Below are 18,452 nucleotides of genomic sequence, written 5' to 3'. Positions count from 1 at the left end.
ATATGAGATTAAAAAAATGGTATTTTACTAGATATTTTAAAAAAGAAACCATAAAAATAAGAAAAGAATTTTCTGATTACTTAATAAAAAATAAAATCAATTTATACTTCTTTTACTGATTCAAAAATTACTTCAAGATTTTAAAAAAGAATTTTGTCCTTTAAATAAGATAATCACTGTTGAAAAACTAGCACAGGACAAATGGTAGAATTTCAATATCCATTGAAAAAAACTATAAAACTACAGGTAGTCCAAAATTTAGAATTAGAAGCCACTAAATATAAAGACAGTAGAATAAAAGGAAATATAGACAAAATAGACATTAAAAGGTACATCAATAGTTTAACTACATTAATACGGTCGTAGATATTATGAAAAATCAGTTAGAAAGAATTGAACATAAACATAAACAAATTAAACCCATAGAAAAGTCTATATATAAGTTTTAAAGTCCTGACGTGATTAAACTAAGAACAAATGTAGCAGGCTAGCAGCTGACATTAATGAGCTAAAAGAAAAATTTAAGTCTGTTAGTCAAGGAAAAATAACTATTAATACAATAGAAATTAACAAAATGACACATAAAAATTAATATTATCCGAAGCTAAGGGATTATTATTCAAGACCAACCCCAACTAATTAAGCATTGAAGAAGGAACATAATTAGTACAAAATAGTTTTACTAGATCTGATTTAGTAGAATGAAACTTAGATGGGTTATGTGAACAAGCTATTCTAGATCTAATATGTAGTATGACTATGGCAGCAATTACTTATAAGACTAAATGAGCTAGTGATAGAGAAGCAACAGTCATGATCACCCAAGGATTCACGGGACAATTAAATAGGAATGGTGGGATAACTTTCTAACCTTACCAGAAAAAGAATTAATCTTAAGTAATGTAAAATCAAAAGACCAAATACAAGATGCTACAACAACCTTAGTTTTTACAATCATAAAAACTTTTTAGGAGACCCAAATATTTTTAAAGATAGAATAGAAACCCAACTAATGTAGAATTAAAAAAAAGGGTTAGAAGATAGGATTAAAAAAACTTATGTAGTATAAAACCAAAAGCTTTTCATTACAGAAAATTACATGATACTCCCTACCATATGAAAATAATTTTAATGAAAAAGATATCTCGACCAAGATAAAACCTATCCAAATGAATAAAGAATTTTTGGAATACTGCAAGAAAGAAATCAAAGAATACTTAGACAAAGGATTAATCAGGCCATTAAAGTCTCCTTGGAGCTATACAAGATTTTATGTCATGAATGCCTCAAAAATTGAAAGAGGAGCTCTCAGATTAGTAATTAATTACAAGCCTCTAAATAAAGCCTTAAAATGGATAAGATATTCCTCATCGAACAAAAATGACTTAATTAAAAGATTAAGTAATACTATTATCTTTTCTAAATTTGATCTAAAATCTGAATATTATCAAATATCACTAAAAAAAAAAGAGAGCTCCTCTTTTTTATTGGAGAAATTCTATTAACTAATCAATGTCTGGTACCGTTATCAAAACTCATCCAATAGAGTTTGATGAGAGGCTAATTTCACAAGATTCTTTCTTGATGAACATAGCTGTTCCAATCAACAAGTTGGAATGAAGAAAAAGATCTGAATCTTTATTACTCTATCTCCGTGATTCATTGATTTTTCAAAATGGAGGACAAGTTAAACAGATCCTCAAGTGGTGATTTTGACAACTAGAGCAATGCCAATCTTCTTCATCAACTCAGGAATCTTCAATCTCAAATTTCGAAGAGCAACACAAGTTCGATTCAAAATCAATCAAACCCTTATTTTCTTCACCCTAGAAAAAATCTAATTAATAAAGGTCGTGAGTTACAATAGCATGCTCTCGTTACAACAAGCAAAGTCATACAGAAGATGTGTGTTATAAGAAGTATGGGTATTCCTCCTATTTTTAGCAACGGCAGCAATATAACACCACTAAGGAGCATGATAATATACTCAGTGACAAATAATCCCAGTTCAATTATCTCCAAGAAAACACTGGAATATCAAGACTCCAGTTCACTCCAGAACAAAGATTTGCCTTGTTAGAGTTTATCAAAGATAAAAGTGTGCAATAACAACCTCATCATGCAAACCAAATTTCTAATTCCATTCAGACCTCCACTCCAGATAAAACCATTGCATTACATTTTAATGCAAGAATTATGAGCATTATCACTCCAAAATATGCACTATGGGTCATTGACTCCGGTGCAACAGATCATGTGACTTTCGACTTAAAAGATTTTGCAAGCTTTCAAAATATTACTCCAATCAATGTGATATTGCCAAATGGGACTAAAACTGTCAGCACCATCATTGGCATAATCACATTCTCTAAAAAATTTTTCTTAAAAATGTTTTGTACATTCTCTCTTTTGATTTCAAACTGATCTCTGTATCAAAATTAACGTCAAACTTACTTTGTCAACTATTAATCGATGATAAGTGTTGTCTGATATAAGATCGATCCACATTGAAGATGATTGGCATTGCTAAGTGTAGAGAAGGTTTATATACAATAAGTAGAGAATCATAATTCTCTCACTTTCCCCTTCCTCCAACAAAGCAAGTTTCATTGATGGAAACTACGACTACTACTCATTCCACAACACCTTCACACACTGAACACAAAAATATTTGGCATCTTAGATTAGGACACATATCCATACATAAACTGATTTTACTAAAGAAATATTATCTTTATAGATTGTATTGCTTCAAAACTTCCTTGTGTCTCATGTCATTTTGCAAAACAAAAGAAATTATCTTTTGATCTTAGTACAACTAAAATAAAAAATTATTTTGACTTAGTTCATATGGATATCTGGAGTCTTATTTCTGTCCCATTCAATGAAGAACATAAGTATTTTTTGAGAGTGGTGGATGACAAGAGCATATTCACTTGGATATTTTCTTATGAAAACCAAATCTGAGACATCACAATTGGTTATTAATTTTGTGAATTTTGTCAAAGTACACTTTAAAAAATAAGTTAAGTGTATAAGGACTGACAATGGGTTAGAATTTACTCTAAAATCTTTTTTTGTATCATCTGGCATTTTACACAAAACTTCTTATGTAGAAACCTCAGAGCAAAATGAGATTGTAGAGTGAAAACACCAGCATATTTTAGGTGTCGCTAGAGCACTGTTATTTCAACCTAGAATTCTACATTGTTTTTGGCAATACACAGTTGCTCACGCTATTCACCTAATTAATAGGCTGCCCAGCACTAAACTGGATAATGCTAGTCCTTATAAACTTTTGTATGGTAATTTATCTCACCTTTCATATTTAAAAGTATTTGGTTCTCTTGCATATGCCTCCACATTAACAAATTCAAGAACAAAATTAGACCCAAGAGTCAGAAAAACAGCTTTTCTCGATTTTAAATTTAGAACAAAAGGTTTTTGACTTATTGATGTAAAATCAAAAGAAATTTTCATATCTAAAAATGTAATCTTCTATGAAACTCATTTTCCATTTTCACATTTTACTAGCACTGACATTCCTGCAACACCCACTCGTACTCCACAGTACATAGATCTTTTTCAATATGATACACTATCCACACATCATTTGCAATCACCCATACATACAACACTCACAAATTCAGATGAACATTTCTCAAGCTCAGTGCACTCATCAATTTTCTCACACACCATTGCACGCATTATCATACCTCACACTAACAATGCATCTGCATCAGAAAACTATGACATCACACATGACTGCATCATTAGAAAATATGAAAGATTCAAAAAACCGTCTGCTTATTTGAAGAACTACCATTGTATGATAACCTGCACAACTCACTCTAGTAACTTTGCCAACTCTACCTCTTTATATCCTATCTCACAAAACTTGTCATATGATAAACTAACCCAAAATATAAGTCTCTTTCTCTAGCCATCACCTCAAATTCGGAACCTAGCACTTATGAGAAAGCGGTTGCACATGAATGTTGGAGAAAGGCAATACAAGCTGAATTGACAGCTCTAGATTAGAACATAACTTGGTATCCCACTAAACTCCCAAAAGACAAAAAAAACTGTGGGTCGTAAATAGGTTTTTAAGGTAAAATTCAATCTCGATGGCACCATTAAAAGGCACAAAGATAGGCTAGTTGCAAAAGAATTTCCTCAAGTGTAAGGAGTGGATTATGGTGATACTTTTAATCCAGTTGTCAAAATGACTACTCTATGAGTAATGTTAGTATTAGCAACGGCAAAAAATGGCATTTGAAATAGCTGGAAGTCAATACTGCCTTCCTTCATGGAGATTTAGACAAGGAAGTTTATATGAGGATACCACCCAGTTTGACTGGTTCATAGCCAAGTTTGGTTTGTAAATTACAAAAGTCTCTATATGGGCTTAAGCAAACAAGCAGACAATGGAACATTAAGCTCACTTAGACTCTTTTTAATGCTAGTTATAAACAATTTTTTTAAGATCATTCCCTTTTCATCAAGAAACAATCCAAAAACTTCACTCCTAGTATATGTGGATGACTTGGTTTTAACCGGGGATGACATTGGTGAAATCAATTCCATCGAAAAAAATTTTGGATGACAAATTCAAAATAAAGGATCTTGGTGATCTCAAGTACTTCTTGGGAATGAAAGTAGCACACTCTAACTCTAGAATCCACATTTATCAATGAAAGTACGACATGAACCTTCTAAAGGATTTTGGTTATCTAGATTGTAAGCTTCTCTCCATTCCATTTCATTATAGTCGAAAACTCTTGATGGAGTTAGGTACCATTTTAACGGACAACACTACTTATAGACAGCTCATCGGCCGATTCCTTTACCTTCTAAACACTAGAACCGATATCTCTTATGCAACCAGTTTTTGGACTATGCAACCACTTCTGACCAACAGACTACTTTCTGCTTACTCCGATATTTAAAAGGCAGATGATGAGCGGATAATTTATACGCTTTTTGGCATTGTTTTTAGGTAGTTTTTAGTAGGATCTAGCTACTTTTAGGGATGTTTTTATTACTTTTTATGCAAAATTTACATTTCTGGACTTTACTATGAGTTTGTGTATTTTTCTGTGATTTCAGATATTTTCTGGCTGAAATTGAGGGACCTGAGCAAAAATCCGATTCAGGCTGAAAAAGGACTGCTGATGTTGTTGGATTCTGACCTCCCTGCACTCGAAATAGATTTTCTGGAGCTACAGAACTCCAAATGGCGCGCTCTCAACATCGTTGGAAAGTAGACATCCAGGGCTTTCCAGCAATATATAATAGTCCATACTTTATTCGAGTTTAGATGATGCAAACTGGCGTTTAACGCCAGTTCCATGCTGTATTCTAGAGTAAAACGCCAGAAATATGTCACAAACCAGAGTTAAACGCCAAAAACACGTTACAACTTGGCGTTTAACCCCAAGAGAAGCCTCTGCACATGTAAAGCTCAAGCTCAGCCCAAGCACACACCAAAGTGGGCCCCGGAAGTGGATTTCAGCACTAAGACTTATTTCTGTAAACCCTAGTAACTAGTTTAGTATAAATAGGACTTTTTACTATTGTATTTTCATCTGGGAATTAGTCTTTTGATTAATCTCTTGATCACGTTTGGGGGCTGGCCATTCGGCCATGCCTGGACCTTCATCACTTATGTATTTTCAACGGTGGAATTTCTACACACCATAGATTAAGGTGTGGAGCTCTGCTGTTCCTCGAGTATTAATGCAATTACTATTGTTCTTCTATTAAATTTAGTGTATTCTTATTCTAAGATATTCGCTGCACTTCAACATGATGAATGTGATGATCCGTGACACTCATCATCATTCTCACCTATGAACACGTACCTGACAACCACTCCCGTTCTTCTTTAGATCGAGCGCGTGACTCTTAGCCTCCATTCCGAAAGATAGGAGTCTTCGTGGTATAAGCTAGAATTATTGGCGGCCATTCCTAAGATCCGAAAAGTCTAAACGTTGTCTGTGGTATTCCGAGTAGGACCTGAGATGGGATGACTGTGACGAGCTTCAAACTCGCGAGTGTTGGGCGTAGTGACAGACGCAAAAGAATCACTGGATTCTATTCCAACATGATCGAGAACCGACAGATGATTAGCCGTGCTGTGACAGAGCATTTGGACCATTTTCACTGAGAGGATGGGAAGTAGCCATTGACAACAGTGACGCCCTACATACAGCTTGCCATAGAAAGGAGTAAGAATGATTGGATGAAAGCAGTAGGAAAGCAGAGATTCAGAAAGAACAAAGCATCTCCATACACTTTTATGAAATTCCCACCAATGATTTACATAAGTATCTTTATCTCTATTTTATGCTTTATTTATCTTTATTTTCGAAAACCATCATAACCATTTGAATCCGCCTAACTGGGATTTACAAGATGGCCATAGCTTGCTTCTTACCAACAATCTGCGAGGGATCAACCCTTACTCACGTAAGGTTTATTACTTGAACGACCCAGTGCACTTTATCGTTAGTTGTGCAAAGTTGTGACAAAGTGTGATTCACGTTTGAGAGCTCCAAGTCTTTGGCGCCTTTGTTGATGATCACATTTTCGTGCACCAAGTTTTTGTCGCTGTTGCCGGGTATTGTTTGAGTTTGGACAACTGACGGTTCATCTTGTTGCTTAGATTAGGTAATTTTCCTCTTATTTTATTTTCAAAAAGTTTTCAAAAAAATTTTTCTTCTTTTTCGTTTTTCTAAATATAATTTTCGAAAAATCCAAAAAAAATAAAAAAATCATAAAATCAAAAATATTTTGTGTTTCTTGTTTGAGTCTAGTGTCAATTTTTAAGTTTGGTGTCAATTGCATGTTTTTAAAAATTTATGCATTTTTCGAAAAACTCATGCATGGTGTTCTTCATGATCTTCAAGTTGTTCTTGACAAGTCTTCTTGTTTGATCTTTAAATTTTCTTGTTTTGTGTTTTTGTTGTTTTTCGTATGCATTTTTGCATTCATAGTGTCTAAACATGAAAAAATTTCTAAGTTTGGTGTCTTGGATATTTTTCTTTTCTTAAAAATTTTTCAAAAATAAGTTTTGATGTTCATCTTGATCTTCATAATGTTCTTGGTGTTCATCTTGACATTCATAGTGTTCTTGCATGCATCATTGGTTTTGATCCAAAATTTTCATATTTTGGGTCATATTTGTGTTTTTCTCTCTCCTCATTAAAAATTCAAAAATAAAAAAAATATATTTTCTTATTTTACTCAAAAATTCGAAATCTTTGGGTTGACTTAGTCAAAAAATTTTTAAAATTAGTTGTTTCTTGTTAGTCAAGTCAAGATTTCAATTTTAAAAATCTTATCTTTTCAAAACTTTTTCAAAAATTAAATTTTTTTCATTTTTCTTTTATATTTTCGAAAATATTTTTTAATTGATTTTCAAAATCTTTTTCTTATCTTTATCTCATGATTTTTCGAAAACTTTACTAACAATTAATGTAATTGATTCAAAAATTTGAAGTTTGTTACTTTCTTGTTAAGAAAGGTTCAATCTTTGAATTCTAGAATCATATCTTTTAGTTTCTTGTTAGTCAAGTAGTCAATTTTAATTTTAAAAATAAAATCTTTTTCAAAATATCTTTTCAATCATATCTTTTTAATCATGTCTTTTTTTTTCAAATCATATCTTTTTCAGAATTGATTTCAAAAATCTTTTCTAACTTCCTATCTTTTCAAAAAATTGAATTTCAAATCTTTTTCAACTAACCAATTGACTTTTTATTTGTTTTATTACTTCTTATCTTTTTCAAAACCACCTAACTACTTTTCTCTCTCTAACTTTCGAAAATTCATCCATCTTTTTCAGAATTCTTTTTAATTAACTAATTGTTTCAAATTTTAATTTTAATTTTATTTCTTCTCTTAATTTTCGAAAATCACTAACCTTTTTTCAAAAACAATTTTCGAAATTCTCTCCCTCTCATCTCTTTCTATTTATTTAGTTAATTACTAACACTTCTCTTCATCTAAAAATTCGAACTCTCTCTTCTCTTCTATGTTCAAATTTTTCTCATCCTTTTTCTATTCTTTTTTTCTTCTACTCACATAAAGGAATCTCTATACTGTGACATAGAGGATTCCTCTTCCTTTTCTGTTCTCTTTTTTTTTTCATATGAGCAGGAGCAAGGACAAGGACATTCTTGTTGAAGAAGATCCTGAACCTGAAAGGACTCTGAACAAGAAGCTAAGAGAAGCTAAAGCACAACAATCCAGAGAAAACCTTACAGAGAATCTCAAAAAAGAAGACATGGCCGAACCCAATAACAATGCTGGAGGTGCAAGGAGGATGCTTGGTGATTATACTACACCTACTTCCAATTTTTATGGAAGAAGCATTTCAATCCCTGCCATTGGAGCAAACAATTTTGAGCTGAAGCCTCAACTAGTTGCTCTGATGCAATAGAACTGTAAGTTCTATGGACTTCCATCAAAAGATCCCTATCAGTTTTTAACTGAATTCTTGCATATCTGTGATACTGTTAAGACTAATGGAGTAGATCCTGAAGTCTACAGGCTCATGCTTTTCCCCTTTGTTGTAAGAGACAGAGCTAGAACATGGTTGGACTCACAACCTAAAGATAGCCTGAACTCTTGGGATAAGCTGGTCACAGCCTTCTTGGACAAGTTCTTTCCTCCTTAAAAGCTGAGCAAGCTTAGAGTGGATGTTCAGATCTTCAAGCAAAAAGATGGTGAATCCCTCTCTGAAGTTTGGGAAAGATACAAGCAGTTGACCAAAAAGTGTCCTTTTGGCATGCTTTCAGAGTGGACAATTTTAGATATATTCTATGATGGTCTATCTGAGCTTTCTAAGATATCACTAGACCATTCTGCAGGTGAATCCATTCACCTAAAGAAAATATCTGCAGAAGCTCAAGAACTCATTGACATGGTTACAAATAACCAATTCATGTACACCTCTGAGAGAAATCCTGTGAGTAATGGGACGCCTCAAAAAAGGGGAGTTCTTGAAATTGATACTCTGAATGCCATATTGGCTCAGAATAAAATGTTGACTCAGCAAGTCAACAAGATTTCCAGAGTCTGAATGGATGGCAAAATGCATCCAACAGTACTAAAGAGGCGTCTTCTGAAGAAGAAGCTTATGATCCTGAGAACCCTGCAATAGCAGAGGTGAATTACATGGGTGAAACCTATAGAAACACCTATATTTTCTCATGGAGAAATCATCCAAATTTCTCATGGAAGGATCAACAAAAGCCTCAACAAGGCTTTAATAATGGTGGAAGAAACAGGTTTAGCAATAGCAAGTCTTTTCCATCATCTTCTCAGCAACTGACAGAGAATTCTGAGCAGAGCCCCTCTAGCTTAGCAAACATAGTCTTTTATCTATCTAAGGCCACTTTAAGTTTCATGAATGAAACAAGGTCCTCCATTAGAAACTTGGAGGCATAGGTGGGTCAGCTGAGTAAGAAAATCACTGAAACTCCTCCTAGTACTCTCCCAAGCAATACAGAAGAGAATTCAAAAAGAGAGTGTAAGGCCATTGATATAATCAAAATGGCCGAATATAAAGAGGAAGGGGAAGACGTGAATCCCAATGAAGAAGACCTCATGGGACGTCCTCCAGACAGAAAGGAGTTCCCTATTGAGGACCTAAAGGAATCTGAGGCTCATATAGAGACCATAGAGATTCCATTAAACTTCTTTCTGCCATTCATGAGCTCTGAGAACTATTCTTCCTCTGAAGAGGATGAAGATGTAACTGAAGAGCAAGTTGCTCAATATCTAGGAGCCATCATGAAGCTGAATGCCAAGTTGTTTGGTAATGAGACTTGGAAAGGTGAACTTCCCTTGCTCATTAGTGAACTAGATACATGGGTTTAGCAAACTCTACCTCAAAAGAAACAAGATCCTGGTAAATTCTTAATATCCTGTACCATAGGCACCATGACCTTTGAGAAGGCTCTGTATGACCTGGGGTCAGGTATAAATCTTATGCCACCCTCTGTAATGGAGAAGCTGGGGATCTTTGAGGTACAAGCTACAAAAATCTCATTAGAGATGGCAGACAAGTCAATAAAACAAGCTTATGGATTGGTAGAGGACGTGTTAGTGAAGGTTAAAGGCCTTTACATCCCTGCTGATTTCATAATCTTAGACACTGGGAAGGATGAGAATGAATCCATCATTCTTGGAAGACCCTTCCTAGCCACAGCAGGAGCTGTGATTGATGTTGACAGAGGAGAGCTAGTCCTTCAATTGAATGGGGACTACCTTGTGTTTAAAGCTCAAGGATCTTCCTCTACAACCATGGAAAAGAGGCACAATAAGCTTCTCTCAATACAGAGTCAAACAAAGCCCCCACAATCAAACTCTAAGTTTGGTGTTGAACCCCACATTCAAACTCTAAGTTTGGTGTTGGGAGGTCCCTACAATGCTCTGATGATCTGTGAAGCTCCATGAGAGCTCACTGTCAAGCTATTGACATTAAAGAAGCGCTTATTGGGAGGCAACCCAATTTTTATTTATCTATATTTCTATTGTTCTTTTATGTTTTATTAGGTTTATGATCATGTGGAGTCACAAAATAATTGCAAAAATTAAAAACAGAATAAAAAACAGCAGAAGAAAAAGCACACCCTGGAGGAAGAGCTTACTGGCGTTTAAACACCAGTAAGGAGAATCTGGCTGGTGTTTAACGCCAGAACAGAGCATGAAGCTGGCATTGAATGCCAGAAACAAGTAGCAGTCTAGCGTTTAAACGCCAGGATTGCACCTTGAGGAGAGCTGGCGTTAAACGCCAGAAACAAGAAGCAAAGTGGCGTTTAACGTAGAAACAAGCATAGAGCTGGCGTTTAACGCCTGAAACAAGTATCAGTCTGGCGTTAAACACTAGGATTGCATACAGAGGGCATTTTACACGCCAAAAGGGTGCAGGGATGAGAAATCCTTGACACCTCAGGATTTGTAGACCCCACAGGATTAATTCATGATCTGTGGACCCCACAGAATCCCCACCTACCTTCTCCCTCTCTCTCACACCTTTTCATAACACTATTCCCTAAACATCATTCACCAATCACCTCAATCACTCTTCCCCATCACTTCTTCACCACTCACATCCATCCACTCTTCCCCATAAACCCCACATACTTTCAAATTCAAAATCTCTTTCCCACCCAAACCCACCCTAAATGACCGAACCCTAACCCCTCTCCCTCCGCTATATAAACCCCCCCATCCTTCTTTATTTTCATACAACACCACCCTCTCTTCTCCCCCTTGGCCGAAACCTACACCACTCTCCCTCTCCTCTATCTTTTCTTCTTCTTCTTCTATTCTTTCTTCTTTTGCTCGAAGGCGAGCAACATTCTAAGTTTGGTGTGGTAAAAGTATAGCTTTTTGTTTTTTCATAACCATTTATGGCACCTAAGGCCAGAGAAACCTCTAGAAAGAGGAAAGGGAAGACAAAAGCTTCCACCTCCGAGTCATGGGAGATGGAGAGATTTATCTCAAGGGTCCATAGCTTAGTAGTAGAGCATTTGACTACACGTCAAGAGAGCCCACTCATGGACCTCAACAAGAGCATGAGGAACTCCCTCATCAAGAAATCCCTGAGATACCTCAGGGGATACATTTTCCTCCACACAATTATTGGGAGCAACTAAGGATAGGAGCACCAAAATCACTAGAGGTCAAGCAACAAAGGCAAGAAAGAGACATAGAGGAGCTCAAGGACACCATTGGTCCTTCAAGAAGAAGGCGCCACCATCACTAAGGTGGACTCATTCCTTAACTTCCTTGTTCTTATCTCTCTGTTTTTCAGTTTTTGAGCTTTATGTTTGTCTATGTTTGTGTCTTTATCACATGATCATTAGTGTCTAGTGTCTATGTCTTAAGGCTATGAATAATTCCATGAATCCTTCATCTTTCTTAAATGAAAAATGTTTTTAATACAAAAGAATAAGAAGTACATGAGTTTCGAATTCATCCTTGAAATTAGTTTAATTATATTGATATGGTGACAATACTTTTTATTTTCTGAATGAATGCTTGAACAGTGCATATTTTTGATCTTGTTGTTTATGAATGTTAAAATTGTTGGCTCTTGAAAGAATGATGAACAAGAAAAATGTTATTGATAATTTGAAAAATCATAAAATTGATTCTTCAAGCAAGAAAAAGCAGTGAATAACAAAAGCTTGCAAAAAAAAAATAATAAAAGAAAAAGAAAAAGCAAGCAGAAAAAGCCAATAGCCCTTAAAACCAAAAGGCAAGGGTAAAAAGGATCCAAGGCTTTGAGCATCAATGGATAGAAGGGCCCAAGGAAATAAATTCAGGCCTAAGCGACTAAATCAAGCTGTCCCTAACCATGTGCTTATGGCATGCAGGTCCAAGTGAAAAGCTTGATACTGAGTGGTTAAAGTCGTGATCCAAAGCAAAAAGAGTGTGCTTAAGAGCTCTGGACACCTCTAACTGGGGACTTTAGCAAAGCTGAGTCACAATCTAAAAAGATTCACCCAGTCATGTGTCTGTGGCATTTATGTATCCGGTGGTAATACTGGAAAACAAAGTGCTTAGGGCCACGGCCAAAGTAGCTGTGTTCAAGAATCAACATACTTAACTAGGAGAATCAATAACACTATCTGAACTCTGAGTTCCTATGGATGCCAATCATTCTAAACTTCTAAGGATAAAGTGAGATGCCAAAACTGTTCAGAAGCAAAAAGCTACAAGTCCCGCTCATCTAATTAGAACTAATATTCATTGATATTTTGAGATTTATAGTATATTCTCTTCTTTTTATCCTATTTTATTTTTAGTTGCTTGGGGACAAGCAACAATTTAAGTTTGGTGTTGTGATGAGCGGATAATTTATACGCTTTTTGGCATTATTTTTAGGTAGTTTTTAGTAGGATCTAGCTACTTTTAGGGATGTTTTTATTAGTTTTTATGAAAAATTCACATTTCTGGACTTTACTATGAGTTTGTGTATTTTTCTGTGATTTGAGGTATTTTCTGGCTGAAATTGAGGGACCTGAGCAAAAATCCGATACAGGCTGAAAAAGGACTGCTGATGTTGTTGGATTCTGTCTTCCTTGCATTCGAAATGGATTTTCTGGAGCTTCAGAACTCCCAATGGCACGCTCTCAACTGCATTGAAAAGTAAACATCTAGGGCTTTCCAACAATATATAATAGTCTATACTTTATTCGAGTTTAGACGATGCAAACTGGCGTTCAACGCCAGTTCCATGCTACATTCTGGAGTAAAACGCCAGAAACACGTCACAAACTAGAGTTAAACGCCAAAAACACGTTACAACTTGGTGTTTAACCCCAAGAGAAGCCTCTGCACGTGTAAAGCTCAAGCTCAGCCCAAGCACACACCAAAGTGGGCCCCGGAAGTGGATTTATGCACTAAGACTTATTTCTGTAAACCCTAGTAACTAGTCTAGTATAAATAGGACTTTTTACTGTTGTATTTTCATCTGGGAATTAGTCTTTTGATTAATCTCTTGATCACGTTTGGGGGCTGGCCATTCGGCCATGCCTAGACCTTCATCACTTATGTATTTTAAATGGTGGAGTTTCTACACACCATAGATTAAGGTGTGGAGCTCTGCTGTTCCTCGAGTATTAATGCAATTACTATTGTTCTTCTATTCAATTATTCTGCTTATTCTTATTCTAAGATATTCGCTACACTTCAACATGATGAATGTGATGATCCGTGACACTCATCATCATTCTCACCTATGAATGCGTGCCTGACAACCACTCCCGTTCTACCTTAGATCGAGTGCGTGTCTCTTAGCCTCCATTCCAAAAGATCGGAGTCTTCGTGGTATAAGTTAGAATTGTTGGCGGTCATTTCTAAGATTCAGAAAATCTAAACCTTGTCTGTGGTATTCCGAGTAGGATCTGAGATGGGATGACTGTGATGAGCTTCAAACTCGCGAGTGTTGGGCGTAGTGACAGACGCAAAAGAATCACTGGATTCTATTCCAACATGATCGAGAACCGACAGATGATTAGCCGTGCTGTGACAGAGCATTTGGACCATTTTCACTGAGAGGATGGGAAGTAGCCATTGACAACGGTGACGCCCTACATACAGCTTGCCATAGAAAGGAGTAAGAATGATTGGATGAAAGCAGTAGGAAAGCAGAGTTTCAGAAGGAACAAAGCATCCCCATACACTTATCTGAAATTTCCACCAATGATTTACATAAGTATCTTTATCTCTATTTTATGCTTTATTTATCTTTATTTTCGAAAACCATCATAACCATTTGAATCCGCCTAACTGGGTTTTACAAGATGACCATAGCTTGCTTCTTACCAACAATCTCAGTGGGATCGACCCTTACTCACGTAAGGTTTATTACTTAGACGACCCAGTGCACTTGCTGTTTAGTTGTGCGAAGTCGTGACAAAGTGTGATTCACGTTTGAGAACTCCAAGTCTTTGGCGCCATTGTTGATGATCACAATTTCGTGCACTAGCAGACCTGCAACTGGTCTATTCTTCTCCTCTACTTTTGATCTGTATCTCACTGAATTTGCCGACGCTAACTAGGCTACTTGTGCCAATACTCGTTGCTCTGTTTCTGGTTATTGCTTCATGCTTGGGAACTCTCTTGCTAGCTGGAAGAGTAAGAATCAAATTGTTGTCAAGTCATCTGTAGAAGCTGAATATAGGTCTCTTACTGTTGCCACTAGTGAAGTTCGTTGGTTATCTTTCTTAATGGATTTTATTGGTTTGGCTTTTTCAAAGTCTATCACTCTATTCTATGACAACACCATTCACATTGTCAATAATCCCATCTGTAACACCCTACCATACAGAGTCTTATGCTTAAGTCATAATTCAGAAATGGCAAGGTATTACGACCTCTAAAATAAAACTTTAGTACGTATACTAGTATGAATAATTGATTATAACTAGGAGCCTCTGAAGAAAAAGGGGTAAAACAAAATCGCAACTCAAAAGCGCAACACTCCGATCGAAAATGTAACGAATAAAGGATGAACTAAAGCAAGATTTTATATATACAAAGGAGTGTCAAAAACATGAATATCAAAATTCAAAATCTGGTTGTGAAGATAACCGGTCCAAACATAGCAATATATACATGTAAATAAAGTAAGAAACCCCAAAGGAAACCCAAAGGGACATAAATACAGAAAACCTATTCTCCAAAACCCCCCACTAAGAGGAGTCATCACAGTTTGTATTATTTAGTGGAGATAAAAGTATCTAAACAAAACATATAAACCAAAAATAGAGTCCCGAGAACAAAGGATCTTCGCTAATCCAGAAGTCTCCAGCATGCTTCAGCGAGAAGCCTCACCTCCTGCATCTGAAAACCATAAAATCCGCATGGGTGAGAACCGGAGGTTCTCAATATGGTAACAGTGCCCACATATCTAACATGTAATGTCCTGAGAAAGCCAAAGACAATCCTAGAACTTCCAACAGATAATTCAAAGCTTATAAACAGGCTAAACCATAAATGGCAACTGACTATGGATTCTTCAGTCTAACTAATACTTCCCTTTCCAATTCCTTCAGACCTCCCAACCACCAGTAAGAGTATAATATGGCAAACACAGTTATATCAAATAAGAGATATACAAATAGGAATAGATAAGACATTTAGACAATTAGCAAGTAATATGCAGTCAAATAGGCAATCTCAAACAATTCACTTAGTATGCATATGATGAATGCATGTCCTAATGGCTGATGATATCATCTGTTGGTTATATAGCCAACCTGAAAAGTCTTGGTAGCTAACCATTGGACTGTCCCTCTGTCGTGCATCCCCAACTCGAGTTATCCTCGATCACCATCATGATCATAATCATAATCCATATCCAACACCCTCACTGGTGTATATTCATGGGAGCAAGCTCATTCGAAACTTTCACAGTGTCCGGCCACACTTACGATATAAGGTCAGCAGAGTATCGAGTCTCCATCTGGACCATGTGGTGCCTAGCCACTTGATGAGCGGATAATTTATACGCTTTTTGGCATTGTTTTTAGGTAGTTTTTAGTAAGTTCAAGCTACTTTTAGGGATGTTTTCATTAGTTTTTATGTTAAATTCACATTTCTAGACTTTACTATGAGTTTGTGTGTTTTTCTGTGACTTCAGGTAATTTCTGGCTGAAATTGAGGGACTTGAGCAAAACTCTGAAAAAAGGCTGACAAAAGGACTGCTGATGCTGTTGGATTCTGAAATAGCCATACTTTATTCGGAAATTAGACATACGGCGTTGGAAAGTAGACATCCAGAGCTTTCCAGCAATATATAATAGCCATACTTTATTCGGAAATTGACGACGTAAAGTGGCGCTCAACGCTAAGTACATGCTGCTGTCTGGAGTTAAACGCCAGAAACACGTCATAACCCGGAGTTGAACGCCAGAAACACGCTATAACTCGGCGTTCAACTCCAAGAAAAGCCTCAGCTCGTGGATAGATCAAGCTCAGCCCAAGCATACACCAAGTGGGCCCCGGAAGTGGATTTATGCATCAATTACTTACTCATGTAAACCCTAGTAGCTAGTCTAGTATATATAGGACATTTAACTATTGCATTAGACGTCTTTTTGACCACGTTTCATCTTTGGTCTCAGCTTTGTTTTTATTCTTCATCTTGAGAGGCTATTGATCACGTTTTAGGGGGCTGGCCATTCGGCCATGCCTGAACCTTTCACTTATGTATTTTCAACGGTGGAGTTTCTGCACACCATAGATTAAGGGTTTGGAGCTCTGCTGTACCTTAAGTTTCAATACAATTACCATTACTTTCTATTCAATTCTCTTTTATTCTTATTCCAAGATATACGTTGCACTTCAAACTTGATGAATGTGATGATCCGTGACACTCATCATCATTCTCACCTATGAACGCGTGTGACTGACAACCACTTCCGTTCTACTTTAGGCCGGGCGCATATCTCTTAGATTCCCCAACAGAATCTTCGTGGTATAAGCTAGATAGTTGGCGGCATTCATGGGGATCCGGAAAGTCTAACCTTGTCTGTGGTATACTGAGTAGGATCCCGGGAATCCGGAAAGTCTAACCTTGTCTGTGGTATTCCGAGTAGGATTCCGGTATTGAATAACTGTGACGAGCTTCAAACTCCTGAAGGCTGGGCATTAGTGACAGACGTAAAAGAATCAAGGGATTCTATTCCAACCTGATTGAGAACCGACAGATGATTAGCCGTGCTGTGACAGAGTATTTGGACCATTTTCACTGAGAGGATGGGATGTAGCCATCGGCAAAGGGTGATGCCTCCAGACGATTAGCCATGCAGTGACAGCGCATAGGACCATTTTCCCGAGAGGATGAAAAGTAGCCATTGACGACGGTGATGCCCTACATATAGCTTGCCATGGAAAGGAGTAAGAAGAAATTGGATGAATGTAATAAGAAAGTAGAGATTTGAGAGGAGCACAGCATCTCCATATGCCTATCTGAAATTCCTACCATGGAATTATATGAGTAACTATTTACTATTTTATTTTCTGTTTATTATTTATTTTCGAACTCATCATAAACCATTTAATCTGCCTAACTGAGATTTACAAGGTGATTGGTGCACGAATTTGCAATCCGTACAACTAACCAGCAAGTGCACTGGGTCGTCCAAGTAATACCTTACGTGAGTAAGGGTCGATCCCACGGATATTATTGGTTTGAAGCAGTCTATGTTTATTTTATTAATCTTAGTCAGGATGTCAATATGGTTATTTGAGTTTAATTGTAAGAAGTAAAAGTGTTTGGGATAAGTAATTGTTACTTTATTAATGAAGAATATGTTGGGGTTTTGGAGATGCTTTGTCCTTTGAACTTCAACTCTTCCTTGAAATCCCTTTCCACACGCAAGGCTCCTTCCATGGCAAGCTGTATGTAGGGTGTCACCATTGTCAGTGGCTACCTCCCATCCTCTCAGTGAAAATGGTCCAGATACTCTATCACAGCACGGCTAATCAGCTGTTGGTTCTCGATCATGTTGGAATAGGATCCATTGATCCTTTTGTGTTTGTCATCACGCCCAGCAATCGCAAGTTTGAAGCTCGTCACAGCCATTCAATCCTTGAATCCGACTCAGAATACCACAGACAAGGTTTAGACTTTCCGGATCCTCAAGAGTGGCCGCCATCAATTCTAGTTTATACCACGAAGATTCTGATTAAGGAATCTAAGAGAAGCTCATTCAGTCTGATATAGAACGGAGGTGGTTGTCAGGCACACGTTCATGGATCTGAGGAAGGTGATGAGTGTCACGGATCATCACCTTCTTCATGTTTAAGCGCGAATGAACATCTTAGATAGGAACAAGCGTGTTTAAATGGAAAACAAAGGTAATTGTATTAATTCATCGAGACGCTGCAGAGCTCCTCACCCCCAACAATAGAGTTTAGAG

The 18,452-nt window shown here is 36.6% G+C and overlaps 1 non-coding gene across 1 annotated transcript; it reads right to left on the bottom strand.

Annotated features, from left to right (window-relative positions):
* Positions 1-8,692: 8,692 nt before the first annotated feature.
* On the bottom strand, positions 8,693-8,796 carry LOC130977477 (small nucleolar RNA R71). Its single transcript, XR_009085166.1, has one exon. It is a non-coding gene; the product is annotated as a small nucleolar RNA R71 (small nucleolar RNA).
* Between the last annotated feature and the right edge of the window lie 9,656 nt (positions 8,797-18,452).

This window comes from Arachis stenosperma, chromosome 4 (assembly GCF_014773155.1).
Source record: "Arachis stenosperma cultivar V10309 chromosome 4, arast.V10309.gnm1.PFL2, whole genome shotgun sequence".
Lineage (NCBI taxonomy): Eukaryota > Viridiplantae > Streptophyta > Magnoliopsida > Fabales > Fabaceae > Arachis > Arachis stenosperma.
This window is presented reverse-complemented; position numbering and strand designations above follow the sequence as displayed.